Below are 25469 nucleotides of genomic sequence, written 5' to 3' on the forward strand. Positions count from 1 at the left end.
CACTCACACTCCCTGTGAACTAATAAGCTTAACTGCAAAATAAACCGCAAGCTGTTCGTGGTTTATTTTGCAGCTAAGCTTTTTAGTTTGTGGCGCCCCTGTGAGGAAGCCTTGGCTTCCCAGGGCACCGCAGGGCCCACTTTGGGAACCCCTAAAATATGCACTTTATGCACGCCACTGGGGGGTGCCTTGGGAAAACCTGGATTCAGCAAGGAAGCCGATAATCGAAAAAGTTTGGGAACCACTGGTTTAGGTTTTCATTCTATATTTAATCTAATATGTAAACAACTGTGCGGCATAACATAGTCATGGATTTTCCATAAATATTCAGTATTCAATGTAATATAAATCAAACTCGGATCCAAACTGGATCATATAGGAGTTTGCAATAAGGTATCTCAGATTTACATACACAATCCTTGAACCATTTGTCTAGAAAACTCTTAAGACTTTCCAAGCTCTCATAACTTTTTATAAGCATTTGGTGGAGAGTTCCACTGTCGCCCAGCCTTTTGATGAAAAAAAATAAGAGTTGTTTACTGAAGTTCTTACGTTGGGTATCCTAAAGAACAAATTACTGTTCATAGTGTTAACTTAAATAGGTATACTTAAAGTAGCTGCTAAGATCTCATTTTTCAGTATTTGGAAACAAAAATTAAAAGTACCTTTAGTACTCTATATGCTGTAGAGGATAGTGACAGATGTTCCAGTCTTTTCTTAAATGTCATATGCTTAAGCCATGATACCTGCTTAGTAATGTTCTCTGAATTTGTTAGAATTTCTTTAGTTGCAATACTCTAAAACTGCAAAAGGATCTACAGTATTCTACAATAGGCCCGACTGGTGAGGTGTATAAGGGGATTGGGTCTATATCAGATAGTCGAAGTTCCGTAACTCCGAACACCTAATGGTCGAACCATTATGTTCGAAGTTACAGAACTTCGACTACGTAAAAAAAAATAAAAACAACGGACAAAAAATGAATTGTTGTGACCCCCCACACCCCCCCCGCTACTTAAATATACCATCTCCGAGATCGCACCACATTGAAGTGAATGGAAACCTCCGCTTACGGAGATTTCCATTTAAACACTCGAACTTTTATAAATTCGAACGTATGGTCTTGACCATATGTGATTCTAACTTGTAAAAGTTCAACTACGTGATAGGAACTCAGGGGAATGACACTTTCTCAGCTCTGCTAGTGACACATCTGCAAAATATCTCTGATTAAACCATGGCACCTTCTAACAATACTTCAGATTTTAAGTGCAAGTCTACCAGAATCCCCTCCTTGTGTAGCTGCTTTCAGAGTTACATTATCCACAGCACATGGGTATCCATGTATATTGCAAAGTACATTGCCAAGCATTAAACATCATGCTTTTGGAGGTTGACCATTGTAGAATGGCATCTAAGTACCTTTGACGTGACTTTTAGTCACTAGTATTGATATTTATAGCGCCTCCTTCAGTATTATTGGCAAATATACTGAGCCAGATGTTCTCAAGGGCATACATACTAAATACATATTCCTAGTAAGTCTGCTTTTTACTCAGAACACTGATTGCCCCTTTTGCTTGTTTAAGTATGTACAAATCAGTTGTATTTTTCACACAAATTCTGTTTCAGTAATTCATGGATATTGTTGTTCTGTGCTTTTACAAAGCTTGTAAAGTCTATTTTGCCTTGAAACATTAATTTCCTGTTTTTGTGTGTTTATGCCTCCATAATTCCCTTGTAACAACTTCACACAAATTTGTTTTCACTAATATATGTAAATTGTTTCATATTGCATTTATGTAACTTACTAATGCTGTCTTTGCTAAAAAACAGTCAGTGCTGATGCTTGCTTATTTATGTTTATTTGGAATACTTCTACACAAAATCAAATATAGCAATACGTCAAAAATCCTTTATTTTGCTTTAAGATAATTCCTTAGGTCATAAAATACAGTCTGTTCATGTGTTTCATTATTTGGTCATTACACTGCCCTTCTTAGTGCAGTTTCTGAATATTCCTGTACATTTGATTGTTTTATCAGAATATTATGAAAATCACATAATATTGCTCAGGTTATAATGTACTATAATTATTATGTAGGTGTTTACTATTGTTTGCTGTAATATTTAACAATTAATATTTCTACAGTAGACAGAATGGGTTTCTAATGCATATAAATTTACTGTACATTGTTAGATCATAAATAAGGTTCTTCTGTAAATAATGTATTATCGCTTTGAAAAATGTTCATACAAATTATGTTGTATGATCATTTATGTCAGTTGTTTATTCCCCCTAGATCATGTTGAAGAAGTTGTTTTATAACATATACATCTGTGTATGAACATTTTATTTTCTTATGCTCAGCCATTTTAACCTCTTTTTATTAACATTTTATTCACATCAACATCTGGTCTACCACTGTGATTAGGACAAGGATTTTTCTTCCCAGTTGCCCTGTACTGCATGCATTTTTTTTTGCAAACTTTCCCTTTCTGAATGTAGAGTGTTGTACACAAAAGATGGCTTTGTTTCCCCTTGTTGAATGTCTGCTTTAATATATGTTGCATGCAGTAAAACAGTTATGCATTCTAGAGCTGCAGTGCATTATATTTTCTACATTCTCTGCTGCTGTACAATTTGCAAACCCAGGTTATGCACATGCAGATATCAACACATGGGTTTCACTCGCACCTGTGCTAAAAAGTGCATATGCAACAGCCGTCACATGCCTGGTGGAGAAGTAGCCTGAAGCTACACCTCCCACAACTTACCTATTTATAGAGTCATAGACTGTCACTAGGCTAATGACCCGGGGGGGGGGGGGGGCTATCTAAGCCTAGCCATGTTTTCGTGAAAGAATAATGATGTCCTTCATCCAAACAGGACATTGAGGACCAGGCATTTATAAGCTACCTCTGTCCATAAGGGACATGGCTGTCAGGCTTGGTGTAAATTTCCTATTCCCCATCCACTTGTATAGATTGCACTTAAACTGGGTAATAGACAAACTCAGCTTCACATGGATGGGAAACCTGTTCCATAGCAGGGGCAGCCTCTGGGACATATATCTGTCTCTCCAGCATGTTCTATTTAAGTCACAGACAAAAGTCAGGTCTCTAGACCTGGTACTCTTTGACTTACAAATATGTAGAAGATTCATAGGTATGGGGTTTGTGGATGCCTTGTAAGCCAGGCATGGATCATCTTTCAGCAATGTATAAGAGACTGAGTAGAAGGAAAGGGCTTTAAGACATTCTTCATAAGGCAGGTTTGTTATGCGTTGTATTCTTTTTGTAAGGCACTTTTGAGGTTGCTCTAGTTGCTGCATATAGGTTCATAGGTTCATAGGTTTATACTAGGCTATCTGCCCTAAGGCATTTATAAGCCTAGCCCAAATTTTTGTGGCTTACGCCACCCCTTATATGAAAAAATACTGTGCCCATTAGTTTGTTGTGCCTCTGTCCAGCAGTGACACAGAGATGATTCCCGGGATAAACCTACGATCTCCCATCCACAGGTCAAGATTTCTCTTGAACAGAGCCAGCGAGGTGCTCTGCCTCACATGGACCGGGATTTTATTCCACAGCATAGGAAGTCTCTGAGTGATAAATCTATCCCTCCAGCAGGTCCTATTTATATCCGTGCTAAGGTTTAAGTTGCTTGCTCTAGTGGTTTTGGTGGATTTGGATTTTTTGAGGTGGAGCATGTCCATTAATTCCGGGTTGGACATGGCCTTGTATGTCAGGCACATGTCACCTCTGAGCAGACGGTATGCAACTGAATAGAGCTGGAGTTTCTTCAATCTGGCAGCATATGACAGATTTTGGAGTCCCTTTATCCTTTTGGTGAGGAACTTTTGGGGTCTCTCCAATTGCTGCAGATGTCGGGTGAGATACATCCCGAATAGGGCATTGTACTCAATCATTGGTCTGATAAGTGAAGAGTACAGGGGAACAATGACCTCACTAGATCTGGATGTGAATCCCTTCATGATCAGGTGGGCAATGTAGAAGGTCTTTCTAACCACTTTAGCAACGTGAGTGTCAAAAGAAAGGCCACTGTCAACCTGGGTCCCCAGGTCCCTGATAACCTCTTCTGTGCTTAGTGGATTGCCACCTATATGGTAGCTTGGGGTTACCTTGTTTTTCCCAAAGGGTATGACTATATATTTTTTGGCGTTTAACTTCAGGCCATGGCTCTGGCACCAGCTATCTGTTTCCGTGAGTCCCTTCTGAAGGATATCCGTGTCCGATGCACTTTCCACTATGGCGCCCAGTTTGCAGTCGTCAGCAAACTTTGTCAGCCAAAGTCCTCCCATGTTGGCCTGTACTTCTGAGAAGTAGATGCCGAACAATAGGGGGCCAAGGACCGAGCCCTGTGGGACACCACTTGTGACCGGCTTGGAGTCTGACATAGCGCCAGCAACTCTAACCCTGTGGGTTCTGTCCTTAAGCCAGTTTGCAACCCATCTTGTGACATATGGGTTTACATTTAAGCTGGTAAGTTTTTCTACAATACCCGAGTGGGGTATTGTGTCAAAAGACTTTGCAAGGTCAAGGTAGGCTGTATGGACTGCCTTTCCCTCATCAATGGCCTTGGTGACTGTTTCGAAGAAGTCGACCAAGTTCAAAAGGCATGATCTGCCCTTGACGAAGCCAAACTGGGTCGGGTCCAATGTCTGCAAGTCCCCTATATTTTTGTTTATGAGCTCCATTATGATCCTTTCCATAGCTTTGCAGACTAGACTTGTTAAGCTTATGGGGCAGTAATTACCAGGGTCCGTAGAGGCACCGCCTTTGTGGAGTGGGACCACAGTTGCCGTACGCCACTCCTTGGGCACGTATCCTGTGGTAAGGCTGAGATTAAACAGCTGCCTTATGTGCGGGTTTAATTCCTCATTTAGCTCGTGTAGCACACAGCCGGGGACACCATCCGGTCCCATTGATGCTGTGTTTTTAGCTTTAGAGAGAGCAGCTTTCACCTGCGCATTTGAGATGTCTGGGAGGCTACACTCCGCTGGGATATTTATCTCTCCTTTAGGGGGGGAGAGGGGGGTGAAGTTTGCACTGAACCTGTCTGCCAGTATGTTGGCAATGTCTGTGAGTTCAGTGATTTTTGTATCATTTTGGACTAATTCTGAGCCCTGGTCCCTGACAAGGGTGGAGTATGGTGGGATAATAACTTCTTTGGACCTAGACGCCAAAGCCATGCCCTTACATATAAGTTGTGCAACATAAAAGGATTTCCTCACCATTGTGGCCCATAGTGGTTTAAGGTAAGGCTATTGTTTATGTGTGTAGCCAGATCCCTGACCACTGGATCGACTCTTAACGGTATGTTATAAACATGGTAATTAGCCAGGATGGTTGATTACCCAAAAAGTACAATTATGCATTTATTAGCATTAAGTTTAAGACCATGGCTTTGGCACCATTTGTTAGTCAAAGATAGACCTTCTTGAAGAATGCTAATGTCTGCAGGAGAGTTGATGATAGCCCCCAGCTTGCAGTCATCTGCATAAACCTTCAGCATTTGCTTCCCTTTCAGAGAAATAGATGCCAAAAAGGAGCGGACCCAGTACCGAGCCCTCGGGGACTCTGCTAGTGACTAGCCTCTTCATGGAGGTGACCTCATCTATTTTGACCTCCTGGGCTTTATCAGTGAGCCAGTTGGCTATCCAGTGGGTGATAAAAGTGTTTATACCTAAATTAGTGTGCTTGTTTATAATGCCTGAGTGGGGTATTGCATCAAAAGCCTTGGCCAGGTGTGCACAGTCTTACTTTCATCCAATGCTTTGGTGATCCTCTGTAAAAAGTCAATCAGATTTAATAGACACGACCTTCCTTTAACAAAGCCACACTGTTATGGGTCCAGTGCTTGCAGGTTATATTAACTTCCTGATGTGACCAGCACTACCTAGAGATCATCTGATGCTGAAAAAACATCAGCCTTTTGAGTCTTGGTGACACATATGATGCTGGGAGATGGTGAATGTGTTGTACAAGTTGTTGCTATTGAGGCAGAAGGATTAGTGTATAAGGCTTTCATGTGTGCTACATAAGCATGAAAAAGCTCACAGATTATTCAGAAACAAGAAGTGCTTATTTGTGCAGTTAAATCCCATGATCTGGTGTTTTTTTTTTATCTGCTTTCACAGAATGTGGCTTAAAGTGGCTAGTTCTGCATCTCAAACACATGTTGTTTGCACTCAGGTGTAAAAATATAAGTGAATAGAATAGATTCTGAATAACATAAAATGGCTGTGTCAGTTTTCCCAATAGTAGACATGGAAAATCCTATCAGTGTTATTTTCATAAAAAGAATGCTATGATCATGTATGGGATCATGTCATTTGGTTTTACATGCTAACCTTTGTAGTTAAAAAATAATCAAGACTTGTTTTGTTAGATGACTGAGGAAATAAATATGTCTGAGACATTCAGTGATACCTGATGCATGCATATTCCTCCATTTTAGTAGTAAGACCAAGATGTTTAATGTATTTCTGTAGTAATACCATACTTTTATGCTTCAACATTTGGGTTATATTTGCCATTTTGTGGAGCTCCTGGTAAAGTTAACGTCATTAGCCAAAATTATAGGTATGTGAACAGGCTTATTTTATCAATCATACTTTTTGTCTCCTTCATGCCACTCTGACCATCGGCCAGACAACTGAAGTCTCTTAATCTCCCCATCTGATGGTCTCCCTTACTGATAGGTGAGGGGCCACAATGAGATTAGTCCGAGAGTGGGATAGCAACTAATTGTCCTTGGTCTGGCTCAAATGGCAGTATCATCCGCAGTCCATCACAGCAGGCTGGACAAATGGGACTCCCACAATACTGACCACTGTTACAAGCATCATACCTCTCAACTTGCAGACATTAAAAGTAGGAACAAAAGCCCTTGAAAAGAACAGGCATCCAGCAAAAAATGTGAACATCTTATTAGCATAACATTTGAATACCGAATAGCACATAACTCTTCCCATTCCCAGTAATACCGTGAAATACCACTCAGAAACGTGTTTAAAAAAACAGAGTGACAAAAATGATGGGAAATATATGCACATTATCAAACAGACAGGGTAAACTCTGATGACTTTAATGAACTATATCACAAAACTCTACTGCATAAGGTCATTTATTGTTGATTCTGAAAAAGGGAGATGTAAGACGTGTGTCCTAATTGTGTAAAGGGGTAAATCAAGCCTGGAAATAGGAATACAACTCCAAAAACAGGAACATTGTGTGCAGGGGTAAATCAGGCCTGAAAATAGGAGCATTCCTTCAGAACAGAGATATGTGAGAGTTGTGACATGCATACTTCCTGATTCCGCACATGCGCCAGGCCCAGTTGCAGTGATTGAATCCAGTGCCTGGCTGCTACTTGACTACTTGACTCTGTTTTTTCGTGCTGCCTTGTTGCAATCTTCAGTCTCTGCTAGGTTTCAGAATTGCAGTGGACTGGCTCTCTCCCTCCCCAAGATAGACTAATACTGGCCACCCTCACTAGCCAGCTCCTCTAATACATGGGCTGGTAATCCAAGCCAGGTCATCTAGGTCAACATTAGGGCTTTCAACCATCTGTGCCACATAGCCAGCTAGCTGACTAAATATGTTTCTGATAAAATAGACAGTCATAACCAGGAGTATGAACAGTCACCAGTGCTGAGTTTTCTATATTTTTGCTGACTCTGTAAAATCTCAGTCTTTCATCATTTAGAAAATCTATTGTGACTCACTTTAAAGTTTAACTGAAGACATATGCTACTTTTTTTTACAAGCACCTTATGCAGTGTCTTTTGAAGTTCCAGGGACCATACAGTAACTGCAGCTACGAATGCATATTTGGAGGAATATATTCTTGGCCCAATGTTGGGATATCTTGGAGTACACCCCTGTCCCAGGATGTAGAGATCTCAAGAGTTATATGCATTTTTGTAGCAGCAGGATTAAAGGTAACACATTACCATTGTTGGTGGGGGGGGGGTGTTTGAAGGGGGTGGGGTGTAGCCCTTTGTAAAAACCTCAAATGTTGTACTGAGTTTTGGAACTTGATGTCTTTTTCTTTGAATCTCAGTTTTTTTATATTTTTGAATCTTATAGTATTGGATCTTATACTTTTGATAAACTTCTGATTGTTTGGACAAAAGGCTAGTGCACATTCCTCTTTTAAGTTTACCAAAGAGGCATTCTCATCCATACTGGTTTACCCTCTCCCAACTGCTTCTGAATGCAAAGAAAACAAAGCTAGTGCTATTCATTCCTAAAGAAATCTCAGACTACATCTATAACTTTCACATAAAATCAGCAACCACCACTGTAGAAATAAAACTGCAGAGTCAAATACTAACTGTTACAATAAATGAGCATCTAAGACTTGATCAAGATATTCTGCAAACCTGTTAAAAAAGACAGTAGAAACTAAGCTCGCTCTACTTAGTTAGACCAAATCTTACACAGTTAGAAAAATAATTGCATTGTCCTGTCTTCTTTCCTCATTGCATTATGCATCACCAGTTCTTACAAACCTGCATGCCACCAATAAGAGGAAACTAGATACATGTTACAACAAAATTTACTACCAGCCTCACTCAAAGATCCATACATTGCCAGACCTTGAAATAACGTAACTGGCTTGAACTTCACACTGCTTATCCTACACAACTGATTAACAATAACCTCGCCCAAAGTGCCTTTTTAGGCTATGTCAAAACAACAAATTTTCCAATGTAACTAAATCTAATTGAGACAAACTCAGGGTTATGCTGCTTAGTGCTAAGAAGTTTAAGCATGAAACTGCACTCCCTGGAAGCACTCCTTATCTTGGAGGATGCTGACCTCTATGCAGTTACTGAGACATGGTTCAAGGCCACTGAGAGTACCCCGGCCTTGCAAGGCTACAATGCCTTCCATATGTTCAGACCTGAATATGAGTGTGAAGGAACCAAAGGTGGAGATGTATCCAAGTTCATTAACACCAAATAGACTTTCAGACTGGTCAAACAGCATGACTGTCTCGAACTACTCCATGTCGAATTAACTATTTTGAAAGTATAATACCACCTCATTGCTAGTTATAGATCCCCTGCCATGAACCAGGATAAGCACACTGCCTACCTCAATTTACTGGAATCCCTCGCCATACAGCCCAACACCTTAGTCATGGCAGATTTCAACTAGCCTTCCATAGACTGAGGGACATACATAAGCAAAAACATGCTCAACAAGAGTTTCCTGGACTTTGTTAACACAAATACTCTTGAACAGATAGTCTGCACCCTCACTAGGGGCTCTAAAGTTCTGGACATAGTACTCACCAACATGGAGGGGTACTTCCCCCATGCGTGGTGTCCTCCCTGGTTAGGTCAGACTACAAATCAGTCTTGTTTGAAGTAACTACTGTAACTGACACTCACAGGAAAAATAATATCACACACACCACTGTAAATCACTCCTAGAATTAAACTGGCTTGAACTCCCCAACCAATTTGCCTTTATTTAGCTAGCTACTTTGCACAACCTTATTTTCAAGCCTACTGCCTGCCCTGCACTAGCCAGTCTAGTCCCACCTTACACACCAGATTGATCCTTATGATCAGAAGGCAAACATCTCTTAGCTATCTCAAAACTCACAAGAAAGCCAGGTCACTCTTTGTATTCATACTCTGTTTCTATACTTTGGAATTCACTACTTCTAGCTACCAGGTCTATGCCTGGCCTAACCCATTTCAAAGTCTCTTTAAAAACTCATCTCAAAAACACATGGCTCTGCTCCTGCATAAACCCTGCCTAATGCTCAGGTCTTCCTCTTCTTCCACACTAGCCTCATCCTCCTCTTCTGTCACATTTCAATTCCTCACAGTCTGTGAGATCCTAAGGCTCTTCTAACTCCTTCTCTTTCTATACCATATCCTTAAGCTACTGATCAGGCTTTATTCCTTCTATTCTTCTTCACTCTCTCTCTCACTATCTATCTGCATCACTAACTTTCTGGCTGCTATTTTCCTAACTGAAACTAACATTCTATTTTTCATGTAGTATAACAGTCAATGTCACACATTGCACTACCTACGTATTTGGACACTATCTATCTACATCATGTATGGTGAGACTGACTATTATTGTCTGTAATGTTTTTAACTCTACTGAACCTTCTAGATGTGTAGTAATATATTACAACATCTTGTAACAATAGTTTGTTCTTTCAACTTATTTTTTGTATAGTATTTCTAATGTCATTTGTATTGTATTGGATTATACTGTATTTGTATTGTACTGTATGTGGAGCTTTTCTCCCTGGGCCTCTGCTGAAAATGGGTTCTGTAGATCCAGTCAGACCACCCCGGTAAACAAATGTCAAATAAATAAATAACATAAATAAATTAATAATGAACTTCGCCAAAGCTGACTACAGCCTACTAAGCAATGGTATAAAAAGCTTAATACCACCCACAACTGCAGACACCAATGATCACTATGCAGAAGTATATGCAAATGCTCTGTACAAACACTTAAGTTACTGCACAAACTCTGCTGTACCTGACTGAATCAAAACCAGGTTTCCGGTAAAAAGACGCCACCATGGTGAACTTCAAGTATAAACAGATTACACAACAAGAGGAAGAAAAAAGAAGTTATGTACTTACCATAATGTTCCATGTGAGTTGTTCATCTCTCCTTCATTCTTACAGATGGGTTCGGAGCTGATTCTCGGCTCCGAGTTTGCCTACTACAAAGCTCGAGGTCTTCAGAGAGCTCCAGGCCAGGTCCCTATCCCATAATGCACCTAGAGTTACCTCAGATCTTGTTTGCTGTGTATAATAATACCATGTGTCATTCTATCGCTCTTTAAGAGAAAGCCACAGAAGGGTTGAGCAACCAGGACAAATCTATATCTCGGTCCTTGAAAAACCCTGGAGGGGTTAGGAGGGTGGGAAGTAAGAATGAAGGTGAGATGAACAACTCATATGGAATGTTATGGTAAGTACGTAACTTTGTTATGTGAAGTTGTTCTATCTCCCCGTTCATTCTTACAGATGGGTAGTGTTCCAAGCACCATCTTTCTCGGGTGGTTCACGGGAGTATGTTTTTCAGGACAGTAGACCCAAAAGAGGCCCTGTTAACTTTGTAATGAGCGATAAAGGTATGAGGTCTTGCCCAAGTGGCTGCTGCACAAATGTTGCCTATAGGAAGTCTAGCAGAAAAGGCAGAGGATGTAGACACTGCTCTGGTAGAATGTGTCTTAATTTTGTGTTATAAGGGCACATTAGCAGCTGAATAAACAAATGTGATACAATCGGATAACCACTTAGAGTTGTTTTGGCGACTGGCATACCTTTTCTGGAATCTGAAAAGGAAACGAAAAGTTGTTCTGATTTCCTAAACTGTTTTGTTCTATCCAAGTAAAACCTGAGCTGTCTATGAACATCAAGCTTGTGCAGCACATACTCTTAAGTTGTTGGAGTGTTTGGAGAAGAACACTGGCAAATCAATAATTTGGTTTTGGTTAGCTTCAGTACAAACTTTAGGCAAAAAGGAGGGATTAGTTCGTAGTGAGACTCTGTCAGCATGGAAAATCAAATAAGGAGGCTTTATGGACAAGGCTTGAAGCTCTGACACTCTGCGGGCAGAAGTGATGGCTACTAAAAAGATAGTCTTCCTTGACAAATATTTCAAATCGCATGAGGAAGCTCATTCGAAAGGAGGGAGAATAATGTGAGAAAACATCAAATTTAGATTCCATGGTGTATAAGGGGATTTCACAGGTAGTCTGAGATGAAAAGTCCCTTTGAGAAAGGCTTTGGGTAGTTTGTGTGACATTATGTTCACTCCTTTAAATCCAAGGTGAAAATTAGACATAGCAACAAGTTGAACTCGAACTGTTGCTGCTGCAGCTCCTTTGTTGAAAATCATGGTCAAGAACTCTAATATAAAGGCCATAGGGGCTAGGTAGTGATCAATGTTGTTTTGAGAGGCCCATATAGAAAATTATTTCCATTTGCTAAGGTATAGCTTCCTCTTAGAGGATTTATGAGAAGATATTAGAATCTGCTGGGATTCATTAGAAAGGTTGTGGAACCTGGCTATGATGGGAATTGGAGCAGTCAAGCTGTCAGCTTCAGGGCCTGCAGAGAGGGATGAAGTTCCCCCGACAAGTGCGTCAGAAGATCTGGAACTGGGTTCAGAATCCAAGGGTCCTCCAAAAGATGAAGTCGAAGGAAGGGGAACCAAATCTGATGAGGCCAATGAGGGGCTATTAGAATTATGGTCCTTCCCAGGGCTTTATCTTTCTTTAGTACTTTGGGTATCAAGGGAATTGGTGGGAATGCATAGAGGAGACCTGGAGGCCAATCGTGTACGAGTGTGTCCCTTGGGGCTTCTCCCTGAAGAGGAATCAGGGCAAAGTAGCTTCTGCATTTCATGTCCTTGTGATTGGTGAAAAGGTCACAGCAAGGCTGGCCCCATCTGCAGAATATCCTGTCCACTATTTCTTTCTTGAGGGACCACTCATGAGGCAATAAAATTGCTCTGCTCAGCTTGTTTGCTATCATGTTGGATTTTCCCGGGATGTGCGTTGCTAACAGAAACCGCTTGGTGGATGTAGCCCATTGCCATACTCTTAGGGCCTCATGACAAAGGGGGTAGGACCTGGTTCCTCCTTGTTTGTTCAAGTACCAGACCACTGACATGTTGATTGTCTGAAGTGCAATTGTTCCCAGAGGAAGAGCGCCCTGGAAGTACTGCAGTGCTAAAAGCACTGCTCTCATCTCCAGGACATTGACATGCAGATGTGTCTCCTGATCAGTCCATGTGCCTTGGGCTGTTTTTCCCTGTAAATGCCCCCCTCCACCCTATTAGGGAAGCATCCATGGTCACTGTGGCCACCTGCAGAGTGAAAGAGTGGTGTCCCTGGCTTGTATGAGCTGATGCCTGGTTGTTGTAGGTGAGGAGCCAATCGTCTAGGTATGGAAACACCTGGAATCCTAAATGTCTCCAGTGAGCCGTGACCACTGCCATACATTTGGTGAACACTCTGGGGGCTGTAGTGAGACCAAAGGGCAGGGCTCAAAACTGGTAATGATTGGCTCTCAGCTGGAAGCGCAGATGATCCCTGGATGGTCTGACAATTTTTATGTGATAGTACGCATCCTGAAGATCTATCAAGCACATCCAATTGTCTTTCCCTAAAAAGGGAAGTATCAACTGAAACGTGACCATCCAGAACTTCTCTTTCTTGACAGATTTGTTTAGCCTGCTGAGGTCCAAAATTGGTCTCCAGTCCCCTGTCTTTTTTGGAACTAAAAAGAATCTTGAGTAAGTTCCGGATCTTATCAGGTCTGCTGGGACTGGTTGGATGACTCTTTTTCTTAGGAACGTTTGGACCTGTATAGTTGCCTGTTCATTGTAACTTGGTGAAACATCCGGGATTTTTCTTGTCAGTAGAGGGGGTGTTGCGAAAGGAATGAAATATCCTCTGGAAATTATACTTTGTACCCAGTTGTCATTTGTTATTTTGAGCCAGGCATCTGGATACAAAGATAAGTGACCCCCAACTGTTTCCAGAGTAGGACAGTCAGGCCTCCTTTCTGGAGTGCCGGTAGGGCTTCCCAAAGAACTGATCTCTGTCGTCCTGGTTTTATGGACCCCCTCTACCTCGAGGGCGGAATCTTCCATTATTGCCCCCTCCTCTGCTCCTGGAGGGCGGGGGTGTCCTGAAAGGCTCCTTGGGCTTTACAGAACCACATCTTTCCTCCCCTTTGACCCTTGGGATAGGGTATGGTAGGGATGGAAAAATGGACTCTGATGGCAGACAGAGTCTTTCCTTCCTGTTCACACCTGGTCAAAGTTTCCTTAACTTTGGGCCCAAAAAGGGACGAGCCATAAAAAGGGGTGTTGACAAAGGATGACTTAAAGGGCTCCTTGAAGGAACACAAGTGCATCCAGGAGTGTCTCCTAAGAGGAATTCCTGTACCCACTGCTCTGCTCGTTCCATCAGCAGCGTATGAAATGAGGCGCATGAACGAGCTTACTATGGAATTGAGGGTAGCAAGCTGGGAGGCAACTTTATCTGAAGCCCCTTCAGCTACTGTACCCTGAAGAGTATTTCCAAGTTCTTTTAGGAGATCTCTTTGCAGTCTAGTAAAATGGGTGAGATAGTTGAGCGAATGCAGTGCAAAAGTCGCTGAACTGTACGTGCACTTCCCATATCTATCCAAAGCTGGGAGGCAACTTTATCTGAAGCCCCTTCAGCTACTGTACCCTGAAGAGTATCTCCAAGCTCTTTTAGGAGATCTCTTTGCAGTCTAGTAAAATGGGTGAGATATTTGAGCGAATGCAGTGCAAAAGTTGCTGAACTGTACGTGCACTTCCCATATCTATCCATGATCCTAGAGTCTCTGTTAGGAGGATGGATAGAGGAAGAAGTTTCTGAAATTTCCTTTTTGGTGGCTCCTGCCACCACCATGGCATCAGCTGGCATTCCCTTGGTAAGAAATTATTTTTCCTGGGGGAGGCAGAAATAAATTTATTAGGCCTCCTGGGGACAGGCTCAATGGTGACCAGAGGCTCCCACGCCCTTAGTGAGACCAGCTCCATACGCTCATCGAAGGGAGGAGACATCCAAGAGGTGGAGGGTTGAGACCTGAAAGCTTTCAGGAGAACTGACTCATCTTCAGTAGGGTTGGTGGACTGCCAGTCATCCCTCTGCCTAAGGATTTCTAATATCTCAGCAAATGTGATATCCTCAGAGGGGGACCGTGGGGACCCTTCTGATTCATCCAAGTCAGTATCGGATGTGAGAGACTCCTGTGGGGAGTCTAAATGCTTCCACTTACAGATTCTCTTCCTGGGATCCTCATCAGTGGGAACTTCTGGTGAGGTCTCAGAAGAGCAGGGACAAGCCAATGTGGCTTCCTGAGGCTCTGGGTCTATACGCTTAGCAAGGATCTGTGAAGCAAAAGTGGACACAGGCCTTTTTGGGGAGGATGTAGCTGGTCCTGAAGTCGAAGATGTCCTGGAGACATAACTCTCCTCATGGCTTTGAGGTCACCTCTGCACCAATGAGAAGAGACCAATGGATCCAAGGAAACCGTCGATACCCCTGGCACTGGGACACTGGGCTCCAAGCCAGAGGTAGGAGCTGAGCTCATCCGAGCCGAAGCCCCAAGATGCAGAGTCTGAACCGACAAGTTGGTCTGACTATCCTCCCTGGACCTGACCAGAGAGTGTTGGCCCCTAGATTCCTCGATCGGCGGTAAGGACATCAGAGTAAATGGAGCCGGGGACACTGGAACAGGCATCGGCTCCAAAGGCTCAGTGATCATCAAGTCTGACTCCTCCGTATCCAAAGGACTGGTATGGCTCAAAGGAGGAAAGGTAGTAGATGGTAAAAGGGTCTTTAGTTCCGAAACTGTTTGGGTCACAGCCGATAAAAGTTTAGCAAACACCAGTGCCTGTAAAAGCTTCTGCACCACACGATCCACATCCAAACCAGAAAGGCTTATCGAAGACCGAGATAAGTGAATACAAGGAGGTACAGATTGCAGGAATGGAGATTTAAGCACTTTGGATACTGGTTTCAGGACCGGGGACCGGCTCCGAAAGGACAAGACTGTTGGCTCCGATGGCTGTGGAGCCAACGTCGAAGGCTTTTTTGATTTCTTAACTTCTGAAGAAGTAGAAGCCTTGGAAGACTTTAAAGATTTGCTAGACCTGTCCTGGTCACTCAGAGCTTCCTGGAAAGATGGTTTAACAAGACCTCTATCGATTAGCTTTCTCTTTGTCTCCTGAAGGACCCTGGAAGAGAAAAGAATGACAAATGGAACAACTTTCCTGAAGGTAAAGCTCCCAAACAGTAAACACAATTAACATGGCTATTTGTTACAACATTTTCTGCTCACATTTTGGACATTTCTTGAACCCTGACTTAGGATGTTTATACCTATCCTGGTCAGCCATAATGAACAGCACAAATCAATGAGACTACAACAATATACGAAAGACACACCCAAAACTATTTAAATAAGCCCTAATAAAAAACTATGGGTTAATATTTTGTGACGTGTCACTTTAAATACACACACACACACACACACACACACACACACACACACACACACACATACACACACACTATAACTATATCTAAGCACTTCTAAATATGAAAAGTTATCAAAGCACACACTCCCCCTTTCCTTCCTTTTTCTGATGACTTCACAGACAGTAACAGAAGAATCCTCATTTCTTACTGTTGCAGTATTTTGTCCCTCCCCCCTTTCCTTCCTTTTTCTGATGACTTCACAGACAGTAACAGAAGAATCCTCATTTCTTACTGTTGCAGTATTTTGTCCCTCCCCCCTTTCCTTCCTTTTCTCTGATGACTTCACAGACAGTAACAGAAGAATCCTCATTTCTTACTGTTGCAGTATTTTGTCCCTCCCCCCTTTCCTTCCTTTTTCTGATGACCTCGCAGACAGTAACAGAAGAATCCTCATTTCTTACTGTTGCAGTATTTTGTCCCTCCCCCTTTCCTTCCTTTTTTCTGATGATTTCACAGATGTAACTTACACCTTGGACATAAGACATATGTCTGACATGCAGTGCTTAAAAGGTGTAAAGGCTTTGGTATGCTGGCTGCATATTTGGCTATCCCAGTTGTAAAGAATACTTCAAAAGTGAGAAGTAGGACATGTACTGTTATGGTCAGACATTACACAACTGTACTCTCTGCAAGTCCTCCCATTGCTTATGCTGGCAGATGTTTGACTGTAGATGATGAGTTCTGTGGTCAGCACAGTGACTGCCAAGAGCAAGTCTGTCTATAAATACAAAGTCCACACCAGAGGTGCCACATTTATACCTGGTGATGTTGTATGTGGATGTGGTTACCATGGATGCTATGCACACAATACACATTTCCAGGTACATATGGATGAATAGGTCTCTAATAGAAGACAAACAGTCCTACTCATCCCTTTATGCAATATATATAATCTGTAGATATGAATGTATGTATATATATATATATATATATATATATATATATATATATATATAGGTTCATAGGTAAGTACTAGGCTGTCTGCCCATGGGCATTTATAAGCATAGCCACAGAGTGATGGCTTTCACCTCCCCATTAGACTAGTAACCTGGGCCTCTGTCAACAGGGCTCCTGAAGTGATCCCAGGGTAGAACTTATGATTACCCATCCACTCATCAAAATTTCTCTTGAAGAGGGTCAGAGAGGAGATCTGTCGAATATGGATTGGGATTCTATTCCAGAGTGAAGGGAGTCGCTGGGACAGGAATCTATCCCTCCAGCATGTCCTGTTTATTGTTGTACATAGGTTCAAGTCACTAGAACGAGTGGTTCTGAGAGATCTCGTTTTTTTGAGGTGAAGCATGTCCATTAGTTCAGGGTTTGACATGGCCCTATAGGCCAGGCATAGGTCACCTCTGAGCAGACGGTAAGCGACTGAGAAGAGCTGGAGCTTTTTTAGTTGTGCTTCATAGGGTAATTGTTTAAGACCCTTAATCCTCTTAGTGAGGTACTTCTGTGGTCTTTCTAGTTGTTGCAGGTTTCTAGTGAGGTACATCCCAAATGGGGCATTGTACTCTATTATGGGCCTAATGAGTGAGGAGTAAAGGGGCACAATCACCTCCTTGGATCTGGATGAGAAACCCTTTGTGATCAGGTGTGCCACATAGAAGGATTTCCTGACCGTTTTGGTTATGTGGTTATCAAAGGAGAGCATGCTATCTACTTGGGTACCCAGGTCCCTAATTACTTCTTCTGTACTTAGTGGATTCCCATCTATGTGGTAGTTTGTAGGTACTTTGTTTTTCTCAAATGGGATTACTATGCATTTTTTGGCATTTAGCTTGAGGCCGTGACTTTGACACCAGGTGTTTGTCTCTGTGAGACCCTTTTGCACAATGTCTGTGTCAGCTGGAGAGTCAATTATTGCACCCACTTTACAGTCATCTGTGAACTTGGTTAGCCACAGTCCCTCCGCCTTTGCCTGTACTTCGGAGAAATATATACCGAACAGGAGGGGTCCCATGACTGAGCCCTGTGGGACTCCGCTTGTGACTGGTTTAGAGTCAGACATGGTGCCTGCCACTCTTACCATGTGGGTTCTGTCTGAGAGCCAATTGGCAACCCATCTCATGACATAGGGGTTAATATTTAAGCTGGTGAGTTTTCCTGAGTGTGGGATGGTGTTGAACGCCTTAGCGAGGTCCAGATATGCTGTGTGGACCACCTTCCCTTCATCTATAGCCTTGGTGACTGTTTCGAAGAAGTCGATCAAGTTCAGGGGCAAGATCTGCCTTTAACAAAGCCGAACTGGGTGGGGTCCAGTGTCTGGAGGTTCCCAATGTCCCTGTTAATGAGCTCCATGATAATGCGTTCCATGGCTTTGCAGACCAAGCTAGTCAAGCTTATAGGGCGATAGTTCCCAGGGTCAGTTGTGGCACCACCTTTGTGGAGTGGTACGACTTTTGCTGTACGCCATTCTTTGGGTACATAGCCTGTAGAGAGGCTGAGTTTGAATAGTGATTTGAGATGGGGGGTTAGTTCATTTTGAAGCTTGCGTATGACACAACCTGGGATAGCATCTGGTCCCACTGATGCTGTGTTTTTGGCCTTTGCAAGGGCTGTCTTTACTTGTGTGTCTGAGATATCTGGAGTGCCACATTCTTCTGGGATGGGTGCTAGCCCCTTTGGTGGAGGCGGGGGGGGAGGTGAAGTTTGCACTGAACTTGTCAGCCAGGATGTTGACAATGTCGGTTGGTTCAGTGTATTTATAGCCATTATGCACTAGCTCGGAGCATATCTGAGTGTTTGTCCCTAGACTCTTGACATAGTTAAAGAAGGCCTTGTGGTTATCCTTAGAGTCATTGGCTATTTTTCTTTCGAAGTTGGCCTTGGATGATTTAATGAGGAAGCGCAGTTTTTTACTGATGTTAATCAGAGATGCCTTCTTATTTTGGGATTTTGTTCTATCTTGCAGGAGTTTCCTCCTTCTGTTGTAAAGTTTATTTATGGCTGGGGTCCACCAGACTGGCTTCCTCTTTATATATATATATATATATATATATATATATATATATATATATATATATATATATCTTCTTCTTCTATCGGCTACTCCCATTAGGGATCGCCACAGCAGATCAACTGTTTCCATTTCTTCCTGTCCTCTGCATCTTGCTCTGTCACACCAACTACCTGCATGTCCTCTCTTACCACATCCATAAACCTTATCTTAGGCCTTCCTCTTTTCCTGTTACCTGGCAACTTCATCCTTAGCATATTTTTCCCAATATACTCTGCATCCCTCCTCAGCACATGTACAAACCAACGTAATCTTGCCTCTCTGGCTTTGTCTCCAAACCTGGGCTGACCCTCTAATATACTTATTCATAATCCTGTCCATCCTCGTCACACCCAGTACAAATCTTAACATCTTCACCTCTGCCATGTCAAGCTCTGACTCCTGCCTTTTTTGTCAATGCCACTGTCTCCAACCCATATAACATAGCTGGTCTCACAACCCTCTTGTTAGACCTTCCCTTTCACTCTTACTGGTACTCGTCTGTCACAAATCACTTCTGACACTCTTCTCCGCCCACTCCATCCTGCCTGTACTCCCTTCTTCACCTCTCTTCCACACTCACCATTACTCTGAACTGTTGATCCCAAGTACTTAAACTCATTTACCTTCGCCACCACTACTCCCTGCATCCTCACCATTCCTCTATCCTCCCTCTCATTCACACACTTATATTCTGTCTTTGTCCTGCTGACCTTCATTCCTCTTCTCTCTAGAGCATATCTCCACCTCTCCAGGGTCTCCTCCACCTGTTCCCTACTCTCACTACAGATCACAATGTCATCTGCAAACATCATAGTCCACAGAGACTCCGGTCTGATCTCGTCTGTCAACCTGTCCATTACCATTGCAAATAAGAAAGGGCTCAGAGCTGATCCCTGATGTAATCCCACCTCCACCTTAAATGCATCTGTCACTCCCACCGCAGACCTCACCACTGTCACACTACCCTCGTACATATCCTGTACCACTCTTACATACTTCTCTGACACTCCTGACTTCCTCATACAATACCGCAACTCCTCTCTAGGCACCCTGTCATATGCTTTCTCTAAATCCACAAAGACACAATGCAACTCCTTCTGACCTTCTCTGTACTTCTCCAACAACACTCTCAGAGCAAACATCGCATCTGTAGTGCTCTTTCTTGGCATGAAACCATACCGCTGATCACTAATCATCACCTCCCTTCTTAACCTAGCTTCCACTACTCTTTCCCATAACTTCATGCTGTGACTGATCAGTTTAATCCCTCTGTAGTTAGTACAGCTCTGCACTTCACCCTTATATACAAATAAGTAAGTATACCAGGTGTGTGTGTTTATTCAACCAGCTGCTATTTATATGCATATATGGTTCCGCTGTGCTTCATTAAGTGGCCATTTGTTCGACATAATTAGAGGGTGTTGTTGAATTTCGATGGTATGAATAGTTGAAGAGTGCAAATGTCAAAGTTATGTTTGCCAATGTAGGTGAATGGGGTTGGAAAGGGTGAAAGTGTTTGTGCATGTATTTGTGAGTTAGTGTTACAGATGGGGTTACATTAGGGATAGGTGTTGTTTATGTGTGTGCAAATGTGTGCACTTTAGGGTTAGAGTCAGGGTTAGGTAAGGGGATTGATGTAGTATTGTTAATGTGTGTTTATGCATGTTTGTGTATACGAGTGTATCTTGTATAGTGGCAGTGTTATGGGAAGGTTTGGGTTAGGGTTTGGGGAAGGGGAAGAGTCAGAGTTAGGGTTAGAACCCATTACTAAGTTGGTGCAATGGGGAGGAGCTTCTGCTTATTTTACAAATTGTCTAATATGTCCTTTGCTTTGTTCAATATCTTTTCACCCAGTGGTCCAAACATTGTATGCCAAAACTGTCTCTTTTTTGAGTACTTTCATATACTTCACTTCCAGGTTTCAATACAAGCATTAAACAATTCCTTATTCTTTATATATCAATTCTTGGATCTTTGCAGCTTATATACAAGGAGTGGAACTAGTTTTTACTTATTCAGTCAGTTTGTTCTGAGTTATTTGGCTAGACCCTGAGGAGGAAAGGCCAGGGAGACCTCTAAGAGTGCACCGAGGAAGGGGGGAGAGATTAGTCCGTGGTGGAGTAAGGACAAAGCCAGCATTTTTTGAGGTATGGAACAAGATTCTTTTTGAATAGGGCTGAAGACGGTTCTGAGGTTAGGTCTGCAGGAAGAGATATGTGTGTTTTTTCCTGTACATGCAGCTATTCTTGTGCTATTATTTAGTGTCAAATCATTGCATATGCATGAACTGTTATATAAACAATGAAATTGCATGTGTGGGTATGGTATAACAGCCCACTGAGATTTATTTTATTTATTTATTTTATTTTACATTTGTTGACTGGGACAGTCCAACTGGATTCATATCCATTTTCAGTGGAGGCCTGGGGAGAAAAGCTCCAGAAATACAAGTTATGTTAAAAATGCTAAGAAATACAAATAAAAAGAGTACAATACCAACAGTTCATCCGCAATTCATGCAAACAATGATTACAGGAGATAATAAGATGGAAATAAACAATTTGAGTTGGTTTTGGGTACTAAGGAATATGGTGTAGAGTACTATCTGAGAAAAAATGCCAGGAAAAATATGAAGGAAGAGAAAAAAATAATAGCACAGAGCGCATAAAGGGGTGGCTAACCTGGGCTAGAGCAGGTGCGGATCCAGTCGTTAGTGAAATCATTTGAAGCTGCAGTTTTAAATTTAGTTAGAGAGGGTTCCACTGTTAAGGCAGGAGGGAGCGAGTTCCAAGTTTTTGCTATGTAACTGGAGAATATTGAGTCACCAGCATGATTGCAGGATTTAGAGGTTTGCATCAGTAATTTGTCATTGGATCTAACTGGCCTGGTACTGGTGTGAGGGATTAATAAGGATTGTATTCCTGGTACTTTATCTGGTTGCTTAAGTATTCTGTGGGCTACTATAAGCTGATTATAGAGAAGTAGGTTGGGGAACTCAAGCCATTTTAGTAGTTTTAGATTTTGAGAGTCATGCGTGCGATAGGTAGACCCTGCAGCAAGTCTAGCAATATGGTTGTAGCAGGCAGTTAACTTATTTAGTTCAGTTATTAAGAGGTTGTGAGAATGGGGGAGGCATATAGGAGACTGGAGAGTAGTTGGGTGCATGCTGTGTTGGTTCTGGCCATAGGGGTTAAGAAGGCTTGGTTCCTGTAGAGTGAGACCAGTTTTTTTATTGGTGTTTTTGATTGTTTGGTTAACATATAGGTCAAATTTCAGATTGTTGTCAGTTAGGACCCTTAGTAGTTTTGTCTGGCTATCAGGGGAGATTATGGTACCATTTTTAAATGTGATTCTGAAGATAACCTTTGGGGAGCGACGAGCTGGGGAGAACAGCTATAGCTTGGTTTTATTAGCATTTAGTAGTAGTTGCTGCTAGAGAGCCAGCTTTCAATTGATTTAAATGTTTTCTGGGTCAGGGGCTGGAGTTCTGGAAGGGAGTTGGCTGAGTAGATCAAAGTAGAATTGTCTGCGTATTGTATACAGGTAGCTTCAGGGGTGACGGACTGTAGATCATTAACAAAGATTGAGAATAGTAGGGAAACTAATATAGAACCTTGTGGAACTCCAAATGAAGCAGGTATAAGGGTGGACAGTCTGTTTTGCCAGAGCACTGCCTGATTTCTATCTTGAAGGTAACTGAAACCAATTGATTGGTTACGTACGGAAAGTTATTTAAGAGAGGATTAGTTTACTATGACTGACTATATAGAAAGCTTTAGCTAGGTCTAAAAAGAGAGTAGATGAGATTTTGCCATTGCTCCTATTCTGGTTAATGGAGTTTGTGAATGATAGCAATGCTGTTGTGGTGCTATGATGGGGTCTAAAGCCATGCTGTGTATTTGTAAGAAGTTTGTTTTGGATTAGGTAGTGATTAAGCTGGCTATGAATACACTTTTCCATAATTTTGGCTAATGGTAAGAGGATGGCAATAGGCCTATAGTTGGATAACTCTAAAGAGATGACAGCAGTGATGTAATTTGATGGCGTGAGTGATGTCATTTGATAGAGTGAGTATGCTATACCTTGTCTTATCATGCATTCCTCCTGTGTAGACCAGCCTATGCCTGAGCCACATATACCTGAATGTTCTCCTGCACTTTATTGAAATAAGAGTGTAGGGAAGAATACAGACGACCTTATGTCTGTGGGGAATCAGTAGCTATGACCAGCCCATACATGGTGTCCAACATGATGAGTGTATTAATGCTGTTTCAGATTTCTAACAGTTATACACAACACAAGGTGGTCCTCTCAGGATTTTTAGATTTGGGCAGAGGGTGCTGCTCATACCTGCTCACAGTTGCTATCTCTGTGAGAAACAAGTCCAGTTACTAGCCCTTCCTCTTATCTCTGTCCACTGTGTCCTTCACCTCTGGTGTCCATGTCGCTACCCTTTATTTTGTCAGCTCCTTCTCATTGCCATTTATCTGAAAGCTTATCTAACCGAAATGTCGTGCCAAATACCATAAATATTACATGCTGATGTTGCTCTTCATGTTAATCGGTTTTATTGCACGTTCCCTGCATTCTTCCCACCCTGACATCTCATTTCCTGTACATTTCTCTTCTTGTATGCCTTTTCACAACCCTTCTTTTTGATTTTCTAACATATTAAACACAGTAATTTACCAAATCAAAAATGCCATGTACATAGCCAGTGAACACCTACATTCTTGTGTCTCACGATGAACCCTGTGTCTCTTCTTTATTAGTTACATCCTGCCCCTTTAAGCTACCATATTTCCACATTTACATGACTCAGTATGTGCTATTCTCTATATATAGCTGCAAATGCAGTTTACAGTGATGCTGCATGCTGTGGTTTGCAGTTATGTGCACTTAACTATGTTGAGGACAGCAGAAAATGTCATTGGTTCCTCGCTGCCATCCATGGATGATTTGCACGAGACTCGGTGAGTGGGAAGGGCTAGGAAGATAATCAACGATCCCACTCACTCTACCCATGGCATATACTTCCACCTTTCCTCGGGCAGGCGGTATCGCAGCTTACACTACAAAACATCTAGACTGAACAGGAGCTTCTTCCCTCTGTCCATAAGGCTGATGACAGGCATGACAGTGAATAATGAGATCAGTATGCCACTTGCTATGAAGTATCAGCTATAGTAATCACTCTGGCAAATTGCTTCAATAACTGGTACACTTAGCCTGCTCTCTTATGCTATTACCTCCTTAATGTTTAATAGTCAGGAGTGAGTCACCACTCCATACATGTGCAATAAGAAAATCAGAATATATCATACTACAACTGATGAAATGCGATATTCTAAACAATCACAATGCGAAGTCATAGTCTTGCAATACCTACTAGTATAATATCTCTAATGTTTTCCTGTCTAATTGTGGAAATTTACTGTGTTGTTAATATTTTAATTATTACTGTATGTGCATTAGTCTTACTGTCATTCAAACTATGTGTTCATTGTTATGTCTTATACAGGGAACAAAGCAACGTAATTCTGCTCAGCTTGTACTGCTGTGTATATCTAATCAACAACAAAGTTTACTTTGACTTTGACTTAACACCGCAGAGCACCCCGTTACACTTTTGTATTCAATAATGTGCCATGACATTTGACATCTGAATCTAGATTTCTTATGATACTTTATGACATAAATAACCCAGTGCAGCACTTTCTAATAGATATGTTACTGCATAAATGAAGCTCATTTTCCTTGTAGCAACTGTGTCTTATGTCACTTGCTGATAGCATTCTTAGAATTTTTCTTGGCTGTCATATTGATTTTTTTGTATCAATTTTGCCTAAAGGCACTGCATGTATCTGTTCAACATAACCATACATAGGTGTTGCACATATCATGCCCACTGGCTGAGCCGGATGCGACTCATGGAATTGGTACAGTAGCAGAATGACACAGCCACACATCAAAACGTGTTTACTCTGCTACATTATCTGTACTGCCACATGTGCCAGACAGCACCCTCATCTGCTGGACATGTTGTACCTCATGCTGTTATTTGCCATACAATTGCAGAGTATGTTGTGATATGCGCAGATGCCATATGTGCATGTCCCATCTATAGGGTGTGGTGCAATGGAAAGAGGAAGTAAATCATAGCTGAGCAGTTGTCTCTTAATCCTAAACATAGCAGCTGTGGGAAACGTTTTTACAATTGTTTTACACATTGCAGATCTGCATAGCACTTAGTTGATGAGAAATGATCTCTTATGCTGTTAGCAGTTTAGGCAGAGTGGGTTTAGACTTATGATGATGACTTTGTGTGTTGTGGTACTGGATACGCATGACTGA

This window comes from Protopterus annectens, chromosome 2.part2, assembly GCF_019279795.1.
Source record: "Protopterus annectens isolate FY-2018-M chromosome 2.part2, PAN1.0, whole genome shotgun sequence".
NCBI lineage: Eukaryota > Metazoa > Chordata > Ceratodontiformes > Protopteridae > Protopterus > Protopterus annectens.